A 15402-nucleotide genomic window follows, 5' to 3' on the forward strand; every position below is an offset into this window, starting at 1 on the left:
ATCTTCAGTAACTGCTCCTTAAATATCTAAGACAATCAACTTTGAAAAGTAAGGCTCAGGGGAATCCAGCTTACTTAATTCCAAGTCATGAAAGTAATTAAAAAATGTAAATGGTCAGGACCTAGGATTTGTGTCTCACATAAAAGGCACTGCTTTTCACAGGAAAGAATAAATCTCCCAAGGCTACTCAAGCAACAGGATCCTGCCTAGACAACTTTTCTGCATGTTTTTACAGAGGCTTGGGTTTGTATGATACAATATATCCATTTATTCCTTTCAAGTATTCCTCCCAAACTCTTTTCGCTTACATTAAAATATACATTTTTGATTCAGTATTCTCAACACTAAGTATAGTTACACATATCTACACGAACCTATTCTATGAGGATGAATATAATATCTTTATATTATTACTAAGGCCTTATGATTGTGAATGAAAACTAAAATATAACCTGCTTTTATGACTCAGTTTTAGGAAAAGGTTGCATGTTATTAGCAAAAGTGTAAATGTTTAGAAAATATTTTAAATGTTTCCTTTGAATGCTGGGCTTAATTTAGATCCTTTTATTTTTAATTTAACTCCACAAAGTGGTTCTTACCCTTTGGTGGTATCCTAAACCCACTTGTTCCTCATTCTGTAATGGAATGAAGGTCTGTATCTAATATGTGAATATCACATTTGTTTAGAAGATAAACGGACATTCGTCTTGGTCAAAGTAGCATCAGTTGTGACTATACAACACAAACAAATCTTCCAAAATCTTAACTAACTGCCAACTTTCAGAACTCTAAGACACAAAGTTACTATAGTTCACTCATGCAGATTACTCATTTGGATGTGACTTTGCAGGCCAGAATTAATCTCACCAAACACAGATAAATCAGCCATGGTTACCTAAGCCCCCTTCACAGACAATGTAGAGAGGCAGACAATTCTAGCACATCATTCATGTCCTCCTCAAGTAGGAGGAGGTTTAAGATAGATAGGGTGAAACCACTCACATCTCTATAAAAGGAGTTTAGCTGATTGGTGTCGATGCAGTCAAACCACTATGCTACACTTTGGCACAATCCTGTTTTAGGAACTTATGTACTCATTCTGATGCATGATTAAATATGCAGTACAAGCACCTGTTGGCGGAGAGACAGCAAGTATCTTCCAACAGACCATGTCATAATGAATCCATAAGCCACAGATACCTAGTTAGTAATTTTCTTTCAGTCAGTGAATTATCCAAGAGAAAATGTATTTGAACTCAGGGAGACTACAAACTTTAAAAAGGAGTTCTGTATACACAGAGTTGGATGCTTCATATTAATTCAAGTACACTTTAAAGAAGTTAGAATCGATTTTGCTAATAGTTCCTCAGGTGGGCAGTTATTATCACCCTGTCAAGCCAAAAAGAAGTGTTCAGCAGAAGCATGAATCCATTCTTGATTAAATTTAACTTTCAATATGTGACATGTACTGAGAAAAACTTAGAGCTACAAACATCAGAGGTTTACTACTGCAAATCAGATATTTATATAAAAGCAGTAATGTTTCTAGTCATATGACATTGTAAAAGTTTTTAAATTTACTAAAAGTTAGCTTATTAATATTACACAACTGTAAGTTTAAATTATGCAACTTAAAACTGCATTTAATCATAAACCCAAGCATATTTAAACTATCAGAACCTAAAATAATAATTGTATATAAAAATGAAAACTTAAATTTAGGTCCTACTATAAATCATGTAAGCAGCAATATAATCCTTAAATGAGAATCAGCCTGAAACAATGAACAAAGAATCAGATGAGGGAGAAGCTAAATACAACGATCTAATAAGTTAAGAACAAAGAAAAAACCAACTCAATTATTATTATTATGCTGACATTTTAATACAGACATAGAAAGAAATTCATAAAAATTGTTACTTACCTTGGAGATCTGAAATGATGTGGACTTCTGAATAACCTACGATCACTTTCTTCCGAAGACAGAAACGTCTAACTTTTCTACTACTTTCAGATCTGGAGTGGAAGATATTTTAGGCCTGGCCAAATATCACTGGAAGAAAACTTGTTCACATGTTTGGCTGTGTTTTGCATTCCATCCTGTTGCTCTGGCATACAGAGGCAGCTAATTATAATCTGTGACATAAGCAGCTAATTCTATTGCTGAAATGGTTGTGTACTGACTCCAGAAATGAACTGCCCCACTGTAAGTCAAAATCAATCCATAATGCATTCCAAAATGGCCCAACCTGTCACATATTGCCAACTGCTTCATTAAAATCTGAGAATATGCAGCACTTCATAGAATCTGCATGTAAAAACTATTAACATAGTTAGCTTTTAACAGCACGCAATGCAAAATTAGAAACAAAAACCACTTCTGCTTTCTTTTCTGATTCCATATGTAATATCCAACTGAGTTTTAATAGTAGGTTTTCTAAAAACTTTTAACTTTAATGCTAACATTATTCTAGCTATAATCTATACTGGCTGGAATAGAAAGTCTCTTCAAAAAAAGGAAACACATATACAATAACATACCTATAATAGCACATAAGAATTTTGTACAGTAACTACACTAACAATTACCAACTTTTCCAAAAAGTGAAGCCATTCTTGATAGGTAAGAAAGATGGATGCAAATACCAAGAGTTATAAAAAGAAGTTCATATGTTACATATTCTAAGATGATATTATAGAAATTATGAGACCTTTTTTTCAGTGCTATTTAAGCCTTGAGTTCTCAAATGCAGAAATAAGAATTCCAGCCTAGCACTGCTTACATTAGACAGACCATACAAACACTGACCAACAGACTTTCTGTTCAACTTCTGATATTTTAGAATCTGTTTTGTATCTGTCTGGAATTTAAATAGTATTAAAACATACATTTGTAAGATTTACAGAACAGAAGTTTTGTGCCGTGTGAACCATTGTAATCATCATCCCTATGTTTGGACAATTTAATTTCTCAAAGTGCAATGTTTCCTTTTTTTCTAGTTGTGCACACACACTGCTATCATGCTTTAGAAGATGAAGCTCCTATCAGACACTTAACAGCTGCAGATCATAAATTTAGTACTCACACAAATCCAACTGATCTCAGGCTTACAAGATACTTTTTCCCCCTTATGAATTCTGTGGCCATTAGTCCTTTATCAGGCTCTGTTTACATATACAAATGGAGAAATTCTTTTCTATGCAAAGGAATTAATTCCCTGGTATCTGATAAAAATGACAAATATTTTTTCTTAGTAAAATATTTATTAATAACTTTAAAAGAACTTTTATATTTAATCTCATGGATTTAGGAAAGATAAACTGGAATAAAAGCATTTCTGTATTATATTAACACCAAAGCTTTTAACTGAAATTCACAGTAAGTGAATGCATCCAGCTACTGAAAGGGCTGGAAGGAATGTCCTGTGAGGAATGGCTGAGGACTTTGGAGAAAAGAAGGCTAAGGGGTGACCTCATTGCTCTGTACCGATTTCTGAGGAGGGGAAGTGGAGAGGAAGGTGCTGAGCTATTCTCCCTGGTATCCTGTGAGAATGCATGGGAATGGTTCAAAGCTGCATGAGGGGAGGTTTTCACTGGATAATAGGAAGCATTTCTTTACCAGGAGGGTGGTCAACCCCTGGAACAGGCTTCCTAGAGGTGGTTGATGCCCCAAACCTGCTAGTGTTTAACAGGCACTTGGACAACACCCTTAAGAACGTGATTCTATTCTATTCTATTCTATTCTATTCTATTCTATTCTATTCTATTCTATTCTATTCTATTCTATTCTATTCTATTCTATTCTATTCTATTCTATTCTATTCTATTCTATTCTATTCCTAATTCTCATTCCATTCCATTCTCCCAAAAGCTCTCTTTATGGCCAGAACTTCTATGCTATTTTCCATGCAAGTTTACTCTTCTTGGTCTAGAGTCATGATAGCTTTTGTCTGTTCTTGTACAATCCAGTATCTGCAAAGCAGAAATTCTAAAAGTGAACAGAACAAATAAATACCTCAGTCAGTATCTTCAGAAGTTCTCATGAAGTAGGACTGAAGCAAGAGCAACTGTCAGTGAGGTTTGTATCATCTGAAGGCAGTTGTCTTCCTATTTAAATGCAGAGAATGAAAAGAGAAAGGAAAAACTTCCATGAATATGGGGAAAGAACAAGGTATATTCCTGAATTGCCTTCCTGACTACTTTAACTTGACAATATCTTACAGTTTATGGACCAATTCCACTGAGATTTGTGGAACACAAATAAAACATTCAACACCCAATACCTGTTTGGACTGCATATATTTATGACAGCATAGTTGACGGTAGATAAGAAATAAATATTAGTCCAAAATTTATGTGGAAAACAATAAAAAATATTTTTGTTGCAATGTTAAAATTCCATCTAGCATTAGAATGCATTAATATAATAAACAATTGCTTCAATTAATTGTTTTCATGCATCTGTAGAAAAGCTGTCTTTCTCTCAAACAAGAATGCTGATGTTGTTCATAGTTTAAAAATGCTGATGTTCTTTTCTTGTGCATTTTGAAAGTCAATGACGGACAGTTTAGTCCTGGAAAAGTAAATAAGCAAATGTATTTACCTTCCATATAATCACAGTCCACTCATACCATACCAGCACTTGACTAAATAGAATTACTTTCAAACTTATGAAATGAAAAAAACAATTGAAAGATTAATAATTTGAGGTCTGAATATTCTGCCATTAAAAGATGTCACTTTTCTTTTTTAGTGAAAAAAACACATTCTTGACAAAAAATCTGTGTATAACTACAAGACTTCAAGAACACCTGCTTATGCTTCATGTACAAGAAAACTGCCCTGTGGAGAAGGATCTAGGGGTCCTGATGGATGAGAAGTTGGACATGAACCAGCAATGTGTACTTGCAGCCCAGAAGACCAACCGTACCCTGGGCTGCATTAAGAGATTTGGTAGCAGGTCAAGGGAGGTGATTCTGCCCCTCTGCTCTGGGGAGACCACGCATGGAATACTGCGTCCAGCTCTGGAGCCCTCAGCACAGGAAAGACATGGACCTGTTGGAGCAGTTCCAGAAGGCCACTAAAATGATCAAAGAACTGGAACAGCTTCCCTATGAAGAGACTGAGAGAGTTCGGGTTGTTGATCTTGGAGAAGACTCCAAGAAGACCTTATTGCAGCCTTGCAATACTCGAAGTGGGGTTATAAAAAACATGGGGAAAACCTTTTTAGTAGGGCCTGTAGCAATCAGACAAGGGGTAATGGTTTTAAACTAGAAAAGGAGTAGTTTACAGTAGATATTAGGAAGAATTTTTTTACGCCAAGGGTGGTGAAACACTGGCACAGGTCGCCCAGAAAGGTGGTAGATTCCTCTTCCCTGGAAACATTCAAGGTCAGGTTGTATGAGGCTCTGAGCAAACTGGTCTAGTTGAAGACATCCCTGCTCACTGCAGGACTTTCATCATCCCTTCCAACCCAAACTATTCTATGATTCTATGAACACAACGATGGAGAAGATAATGACTATCACATATCACTTTACCTAATCCATCAAATAAAACAGACATAGAAGCCATTTCGTTCAATCTGTACTGGCATCTCTAACTTATTCAGATAATTTTCAACTTTGTGACACGCTTAAAGAATGTGATAAGGATTTATTGAGCAAAGGGCACTTAAGGCAAAAGAAGGATATTCTCGCTTCTACAGGAAGAGAGTTTAGAGTACCACAGAGGAATTTTACAGTTAATAAAATGAAGAAATTTAGCTTTATTTTAATTCTCCATGTTACATTTTCTCTATTTGTCAAAAGCAGTTTGTGTCCATAGAGGCTTATATACTGTATTCAAGAAATAGATTCTTAGATCATCTATGCAGTGAAAAGTTTATGTGGCTAGTACTGCAACCATGCTACTACTTAATTTGAAATATCTTTCTATTTGTGGCCTAAAATTATTGAATATCAGTAGCACTACTTCCTCCAAACCCCACCCAAGACACCTCAAGTCTCTTGTATCCTCCAAGTTGCATTGCAAGAGATGGTTAATAACAAAATTATGTAATAATAGACACTCACTAATGCTGAAGGACTGTAATTATGTGGTAAATAGTAAATACAGCTAAAATTAGGATCTAGAACTCCAGATGAAACAGAAGTTTTGCCATAGGAATTATTAAAAGATCCTTGATAAAGGTTCTGAAAGGTCAAATAATACAGCAAAAGCAATTTACATTCTTGATAAAATGATAGATACTTTGGGGAAAAAAAAGGCGAAATTCACATGAAAATATATACTTATTAGAATTATAAAATGAAAAAAAAAAAAGTACATGTAAATATTTATCTGTTTGTAATCACTGAATGCAAAACCCCAAACCAACCAAATTCTCAAGCAATTGAAGTGGCGGGTGATGTTATTAATTGTTAGTAAATAAAAAAACTAATTAGTTACTGGACGTGTCTGGACTTTAAAGAACCAAGGGAAAACTTTCATGTCTTCCTGATTCCTGTTCTTCTGTCTGTTAGTCACTCATGAGCTCTAATAATGACAAAACAACAACAAAATAAAAAAATCACCTTTTCAAAAAGATTTTTTTTTTCCAGATCTCCTGACTTACCACTGCTGTTAGAGGCTCTAATATGATATGGACTAAAAAATGTTGGAAACAATTTTTTTCCCAGCGTTTGCCTCCAAAGCCTTTTGATTTGGCTATGTTTGATACGCTTTTTAAATTTGTAAGGGATAGGAAAGCAGGATATTTATTGATAGATTCAGACTTTGCCCCTTCCTAAGAATAGGGCTGTGGTCAATATCTACAAAGTGATGTCGTCTTCTAAACCTAAGCAAAACAGTGAACCAAAGGAAGATATAATCTTTCACATATAAATAGAAAGAAACATTTGAAAGTTACTGATATGCCTATTAGAGCTATAAACATGTAACAGTTTTAAATAGTTACTTAAACAAGGTGGAAAATACTTCAACAGGAACCTTTTGGAATATAAACACAGGACTCCTAAATTGATCTGGCTTTAAGGGAGATCAGCCTAGACTGTTTCACGACAATAAGGTCTATAAGGAGGTTCAAAACAGCCTTGAATCAGAGAATTTTTATGTTTTATTACAGTATGAACAAGATTAAACTAAACCCGAGAAATCTGACTAATGAGACAACATAAAAGGACTCTTAACCTCCCAACGTGTCAGTGCAGAGTAGGCCCTTATGTCTGATTTCTAGGATTTTTTTCCATCTGTGAGCTGGAAAACTGTAGTGTTTCAGCAGCTGGGTGTGGGTCTATTGCCTGATCCCAGCAGTATTGTCATCTCTGCTTCAGCTGTTATCTCCCAGCTCCTTGCTGTGTTCCCTGCTGCCACATTCCTCCTCTCTGTCAACCCCTCCTTTTTGTCCATATTCTGTCACCTGGACTCTCCTCCCCAGTACGTTCAGACCAGTGGCTCCAGAACAGGAAATTTTTTCACCTCCTGTTCACCTGCTCTCCTCATGCTCTTTTCAAAGTAACTTAGGCACAAAATGAACTTATGTAGAACAGACTCAAACTGTCACAGAGGGCTAGCTGGGCTTTTTAGGGGTGGGTGTTAAATGGCATTTTCTGTTTGGATTGCATCTTCACAAAATTTGATTAAACACTATTTAATTTCTGTGAGTTTAATTCGGTATGACCCTGTAAAGAGGTTAAGTAGTGAGGCAGCAAGCGAAAAGCTGCCTGTGTACTTTGTGCTCAGTGCTGTACTCTGTGTGAAGATAAGCCTGACAGGTGAACTAGAATAGATGTGAGATAGGACAAATCACTTTTTTAAGAGCAAACAAGCAAGTTCGTGTTTGTAAACCTTTTCAGAGATTCCAGTTGAAGAGGGAAAGACTAATTTGGAGTCTGTGGCTTGTATGCAGACTGGAAGACACAATGGAGAGACCTTGCTATAGTAGTATCTTAAAAGCAGAATACATTGACTAACTTAATAAAAAACGTTAAATGTTCAAGCAGATTTGGAATGATTTTTTTCCTATTGCATGGTTGATACATTTCAAGAAATATCCTAAGAATGAAATTCAGCTGTTACCTTGAGGAAGTTAATTGTTAGCTTTTTCTCAGGAAGAAAATCAGAAATGTGCACTTTGTTTTTTATGAAACTCTGCAACATTCCGGACAGGAATGTGGAGTAAAGCAGTGTTATAAACAGTGTTATTGTTTTCTGTACTGGGATTTTTATTTTAGGGCATGATGCACTGTGCATCTACTCACAGCTCCATCTGCAAGCACTTTGTGACAAGGCAGAGTAGTATATTCACAGTTGTATTCTATATGGTGCATCAAATCACTTCCACAATAGATGTCAACAGCACTGACAGTCAACAGAGAGCCATATTTATGTCCTTTGGTCATAATATTTCCTTTTACTAAAAACAAAAGCAAATCCCCCAAACCCACTAATGTTCAGAGCAATACAATCTGATCTTCCGCCTTGCGATACCTGAACTCTGAAGGATTCAAGTGAAGTACATGGCTGACACCCAGTACAGGTAGCTGTATAAAACAGAAAACTGACTGACTGTTCTCCATGGTAGAATTGGTTCAATAGGTTCCAAAGGCCTTGGAAGCTCTGCATCTGTGCACATATACTGCATAAAAACTTGTGCAAATACAAATTCTAAAGAATATGATGAGTTTACCCCTGTCTTTTGCTTTCTTCTTATCCATTTTATCTTCTTTTATTTTTGTTTCCTTCCCTACACAGATATACAAGAAATATAGGTGATCACTAGATATAAAAGCCCTCCTATTTTCTTTTATCACTAAATGTTATTTTGCAGTAACATAATATATATTTAATCCTGACATAATAAAGCAGATGTATCTAATCTGCATTTGAAATAAAAGCACATAAAAGCATCTAAATCTGTATTTAAATCCTGTGATTCAATGTCTGCTTCATTATTCAGAATATTTTTTTTTTAATCAGTACCAGCAAGCACCTTCTCAGAAAGGAAGGAAGCATGAGAAAAAAAAACAAATCAAAAGAATCGAGGCATATAAGAAAAATTTTTTACATTCCAAAAGATGTAGGAGAGAAGTGGAAATAGGAAAATCAGAGTGCTCTGGCCAGGACACTCTAACAGGAACCATGGTCCCAGAGCTCATTCCCTGACAGACTGAATGCTCACAAAGTTTAAGTGGATTGCAATTTTGTATTTGGAGCAAATGACTATTGAATCTTTTCCATAGGAGGAACCTGCATTAGTTTAATGTTCTTAAAAAGGCAGTCATCAATAACAGTGACAAAAAAATGGAACGCTCGTTAAATATTTAAGATCTAGTGTTAATATAGTGCTTCTTCCCTGTTAAACAACAGGAAAATGTTATTATGGGATGATCACACTACAGACCAGCATGTATGCTCAGAGAGAGCAAATGAATAAGACTGGCCGTTTAGTCAGTATAAATTAAATGAATACATTCTTAATCATTTTTTTTATGAGTCTTAAAGAGAATCTATTTAATTTCTTTTGTTGAACAGGTTCAGCCTTCAAAATCTCAGGATTACTCCCAAAAAATGAACTAAATTTAAAAACCAACAGAAGAAAATAAATGAAATTGAAGGAGGAGTTAGCCCAGTGATGTGTCTTAGCTACTATGTAAAATGTAGTCTTTTGCCTAGCTAAATCTTGTTTCATGGGAAATGCGGACATTGCAATAAATGAATGAGTGAGAGGAATAAGTTCATAAATAGTTTTTATTTAGCAATAATCTAGACAAAACCAAGCTTTAAACAGTTTCATTTTACATGATTGCTTGTGTTCACACTTTCTGATGAATGTTCAGTGTAAAGGAAAAACAGGAATAATTACGGTATAAGCTGCATAAGAAAGTTACGTGGGTTTACATGATACACTTGTAAACAATTTGTCTTTATATTTAGACGTATGACACAGAACTTTGAAACGTATCTGCTAAAAACTTTCCCTTACAGTGAGCTCCTCAAAGTAAACCAGAAGTTTTTTAATCTTAATTACATTATAAATTATAACTTTTATTTAATAAAAAAAAAGTAGAGAACCTGGAAGCAGCCAGGTAAGGCAGAAAATAACTAGAAGGAAGTTTATACACAGGTCACTCCCTGCCCATTTCTCTTTGCTTGAAGAGAATCCTTGCTGAAGGGAATCCGTATTTTCAGACCTGATAAACAACCCCTCAATAATTTCATGAGTTGCAGAAAACTCACAAGTTTCCTTCAGAATCAAGGAGTTTCCCATTTTAACACCTGTGAAACCTGATTGGTAGCTCTGTGGCCTTTGCAGCAATTTCTCCTCTGAAGCTGCAGGCTCCCAGACCCTTGCTGTGTTTCTCTCTGTGTTTACTCCTTGGTAAACTTGTGTTTTCTGAAATCATATTTTCTGGAGTATTTTTCAGTGTCCTTAAGCAATGAACAACCTTCTCTGCTTGCATGAGGTCTTACCTGATTCAGTCACTCTAATTAATGGAGCACAGCAAGTAAGAACAAAAAGCCTCCAAGTTAGGCAATCTGACACACTCACCTTCACGTTAGCATCACAGGCAGTAGGACAAATTAGCTAACGGACAAAAGGATACACTTTCCTTCAATAGTTTGCACAGTATATGCCATATTATAACCCAGCTATGTGAAAAGCCATGTTCCCAAAGCATTTTACTTTTCCTTTAAAAATATGCTATAAAACACAGAATTATTAATGATTTTCCATTTTACAAGTTGCCACTGTAAAACTGCTCTGAAGTATATTACTCTTCATTTTGCACTCAAAATCATACTACCTATGACCCAATAAAAGAGCATTAGGGAAGAAAGCCTTAGCATTTTAAAATACTAAAAATGACTTAAGGTAAGCACTGCTCAGCAACAACTAAAATTTCAGTGTGTTGTCAACGTAATTCTCATTCTAAATCGAAAACATAGCACTACACCAACTAATCGGAAGAAAATTAACTCTATCTCAGATGAAACCAAGACACAGTCTAAACCATACTTATATTACTTATATTTTGGGGCACAACAACCCTATGCAGTGCTACAGACTAGGAGAAGTCTGTCTAGAAAGCTGCCTGGAGGAGAGAGACCTGGGTGTGTTGGTTGACAACCGACTGAATATGAGCCAGCAGTGTGCCCAGGTGGCCAAGAAGGCCAATGGCATCTTGGCTTGTATCAGAAACGGCGTGACCAGCAGGTCCAGGGAGGTTATCCTCCCTCTGTACTCGGCACTGGTGAGACCGCTCCTCGAATCCTGTGTTCAGTTCTGGGCCCCTCACCACAAGAAGGATGTTGAGGCTCTGGAGCAAGTCCAGAGAAGAGCAACAAAGCTGGTGAAGGGGCTGGAGAGCAGGTCTTATGAGGAGCGGCTGAGAGAGCTGGGGTTGTTTAGCCTGGAGAAGAGGAGGCTGAGGGGAGACCTCATTGCTCTCTACAACTACCTGAAAGGACGTTGTAGAGAGGAGGGTGCTGGCCTCTTCTCCCAAGTGACAGGGGACAGGACGAGAGGGAATGGCCTCAAGCTCCGCCAGGGGAGATTTAGGCTGGACATTAGGAAAAAACTCTTTACAGAAAGGGTCATTGGGCACTGGAACAGGCTGCCCAGGGAGGTGGTTGAGTCACCTTCCCTGGAGGTGTTTAAGGCACGGGTGGACGAGGTGCTGAGGGATATGGTTTAGTGTTTGATAGGAATGGTTGAACTCGATGATCCGGTGGGTCTCTTCCAACCTGGTTATTCTGTGATTCTGTGATTCTGTGATTAACCATTATTTTGGAAACTAGAAGTATACAGTATTTTGTAGCATTTCCATTTTTCACTCTGGAACTGAGCCCGAGTTCCTTACTTCTGAACTGCTAAGGTCAGTTTAGCCCTGCACCATACAGTTACAGAGTCAACCCAGCAAAACAGTTCAGAAAGAATTCCTCACTTTGAAGGCCTAGGCAATCTTTGGTTAACAAAATGCAGCTGCATTTAAAAATATAATTTAACTGATGATCTCCTCACATCACTCCATGGAGACTCTGTACTGAGCCATATTTAAGAATGCCAGACTGATGTACTTAATGTAGAGTCACTTTACTTGATCAAGATGATTGTCCTCACCAGGCAGATGATAGAAGTTCAGCATTCCGCTGAGATCCTCAGGAGTTTTTACTCCTTCTGATGTTCTAGGGAGGCAAAAAGAAGGCCAATGGAAAGGAAGCAGAAAAAGGACAAACAACTTTTCTCACCAATCACTATAATAAAATAGAAATCTGTGCTCTGACCTTCTGTGGAAGAAAGTCAAACAGCCTCTAAAGAGCAAGGCTAGAAGTGTACAGCAAATGATTTTTAAGAATCTGGTTTGAAGATCTGGACTTGTACAGAAGTAGAGCCTTAGTACCAAAGGTTAAGTCACAGCCCTTAATCTACCTGATCTTTTCTGAGCTATCATTCCCTATAAGGACTGTAAAATAACAGTTATTAATGTTAATAATACACTCCAACAATCTGTTGGCCCTACTGAGATGTTAGCTTTGCCAAAAGGCGAGCAGAGATGTTAGGCATGTGAGAAGAGTATTTAATTAAGAGCATGTCATCTGGCATAAGGAAGTAAATTGTAAGTGTAGCCCTTTTAATACAGAGGAAGCTATAATCAACCAGGCAAGAGATCACAAGCTATTTCTTTTTTGATTGAAATGCATAAATTAGGTATGGGAATCGTAATTTTCTAGTATTCTGAAGGGTTATCCACAACGCCAAGCCATAGGACAACATAGCAAAAGGAATAACCACAGTAAAACTCCTGAAAGATATAAATCAATAATTTTTATGGCCTTTAAGAATCTGACATTCTACCTTACTAAGTAAAGTTAGAATATACTTGGAAAATAAACAGCTGAATTAGTTTAAACAATAAATGAAAGCATGCCTTACATTCTTTCTGGAGTGCATCTGGAACACTATCTGGAGCGAAGTTTATTATAATTGGGCATCCCATTGTGACAGGTCAGTTTGAAAAAAATAAATAAACAAACTCCAAGTACAGAAATGTGAAACAAAATGAAGCAGACTCTACTCAGCTGCTCTTGTGCAAAACAGGAGAAAATTTGTTTGATTTCAGTAATAAATGCCCAAATTTCTCCTTTAGTATACTTGTGATTTGTTATAATTTGTAAAGTAACAGAGGTTATGGTTACAAGTCCTTCTCCCTGTCAAACCTTTTACTTTACATCTTTACTCTTCACACTTGGTTAGCTCTGCATCAGCTAAAGTGAGAACAGCTGCATCCTACTTCATATGATCATCTAATGAAGGAGGCTGCCTCATTTTCAACTGTGCAGTCAGACACCCAGTCCATCAGCTGCCAGAAAACAGCTGCAACATCAAACATAAAGCAAGAGTCACAGACCAGCCTTTCTAGCAGGAAACAACTTCCAGATATTCACTGGCCAAGGTGTCTGGCAGCCTCTGACCTACTCTGTTATGTACATGTTTTTAATCCATCAGAGCAGATAGCACCAGAATCAGCATCATAGTGTCTTGTCAGCTCCTGTATAAAACAGAACGGATCCTGAACAAAGACGGAGCATTCTGAGGTTGCTGCTACAGGTAAATACCACTTCTGCTCTTAATGCTTAACGTGGAAGTTACAAGTTCAGGAGATTGAATGGTCTTTAAGATTGGGAAGACTACCTCTACAAGCAACAAATTGGCACACAGTGAACATTTTCAAGTAACACATTCCCCAAGATGATACAGAAAATTAGTACATCCATTTGTAATCTCTATAGGAGTGGCCAATAGATACAAACAGATTCTTCTGCATTTAATTGCATCTCTTTGCTCAAGAAGAATTTCATAACCTCATATATTGGAAGGATCTTGTATCCTTTCCTTGTCTTTCACTGCAAGAGAACAGATTCAATTCACCTCTCATTGCCAGTCAGTGGTTTTCAGCTGGTGAGTACCAGCTATCTTCTCTTAATGAAACTGGCAGTGCTGATGGTATTTCTTCACTCTTGTTCAGATACTCTGACATAACTATGTGGGGATTCTTAGAAGCATACCTAGTTAAGCCTCAAAGCATGGCTTAGAATGCACAAATCATATAAGGATCTATATATTATGTCTATATATTTTAATTAGGCATGGATCAGGATATGGGGATATATTTGAAATGGTCTGCACTAAGCATTATATGTGGACATTCTGATATGGACTTTAACAAAATGTGCAATATATTTCTGATTAGCTAGTCTGTATTCCCTTTGACTCAACAGAAAAGAAATAAAGAAAACATCTAGATTTTGCAAATGCCCTCTAAAATTTAAGTATTAATATTCTGTTAGATTTTTCTAAATTACACAGAAAACTCTGTCTATTCATCCTGCACATTGGTACTTCACACTTAGGCCAGACAAAACACCATAGACCATACACCTTAAGTTTGAAATACTTTTAACATTCATAGATGAATTAGATAAATTTAAAAGTGATTAGAAAGCTTCGGTTGTTACAGTGTGTTACTTCAAACTACTCACAGTGACAAAACTGGTTTCTCAAGCCACAGTCTTGCAGAGATACACATGTGAATTAGACTATATATTTTTTGTACTTCCTAGACTGCAGTGGGATCACTGGCAAATGTAACTGTAAACATAAACTTAAATTTTCACAGAACTGCAGTCCGTTTAATTATCTGTTTGGTCCATACCTGGCAAAACAATTTTCAAAAAGATACACCAAATGTATCAGTATGGTTTCATGGATTACATCAGTGGGTTTTGTTAGCTTTGTACCACTCTACTTGTGGCATGTTTTTTTAACTAAGCCTATACCTCAGATAGCTTGCTTTCTTTTCAAGCAATCATCAACATTTGAACAATAATTCATATACAGTCTATACATTCTCAAATAGCTCCTTAAATCTTCTTTTTATATTAGTAAAGATAAGAAAGCAATTTGCATTTGTTAATAGTTTCATGATTTAGAAATACACGTAGAAGAAATATATCAACATAATTCATATTTACTTACTGCATAACACTCATTTATAACAAAAAATCAACATAAGTAACAGAAAATATTTTCGGCTATATAAATTTTTAATGGCATTAAGAAAATAAATATGACAAGCAAAGACATTCATAATCCCACTTTCATGCTTAGTAAACAGTAAAATTAACATGCTTATGTCCTCTGTGAAAAACACAACTAACATAAGATCATTTTTTCAAATGCTCTTATTGGAAGCGCCACATAAAATTAACTGCTTGAGACCTAGTGAATAGATCCAGAAAAGGGGAAAGGACCCAGTTAGCAAGATGAGCTAAAAGGTAGCAAGACAAACAGATGGACACACATGGCAGTTGTGTGTCAATTTCTTATGAGGTAAAGTT

General features: G+C 36.3%; 1 protein-coding gene across 4 annotated transcripts in view; it reads right to left on the minus strand.

Moving 5' to 3' along the window:
• Positions 1-15402, minus strand: part of SGCG (sarcoglycan gamma) — a 131902-nt gene that overhangs the window by 92529 nt on the left and 23971 nt on the right. For 2 of the 4 annotated variants that reach the window (XM_069883238.1, XM_069883235.1), the window contains exon 2: positions 4016-4107. The gene's annotated coding sequence lies outside the window, so the exon portion shown is untranslated. Of the gene's footprint in view, positions 1-1924; positions 2061-4015; positions 4108-15402 lie in introns of those variants that run through there. The other 2 variants (XM_069883237.1, XM_069883240.1) reach the window with 2 other exon arrangements.

This window comes from Phaenicophaeus curvirostris, chromosome 1 (genome assembly GCF_032191515.1).
Source record: "Phaenicophaeus curvirostris isolate KB17595 chromosome 1, BPBGC_Pcur_1.0, whole genome shotgun sequence".
Lineage (NCBI taxonomy): Eukaryota > Metazoa > Chordata > Aves > Cuculiformes > Cuculidae > Phaenicophaeus > Phaenicophaeus curvirostris.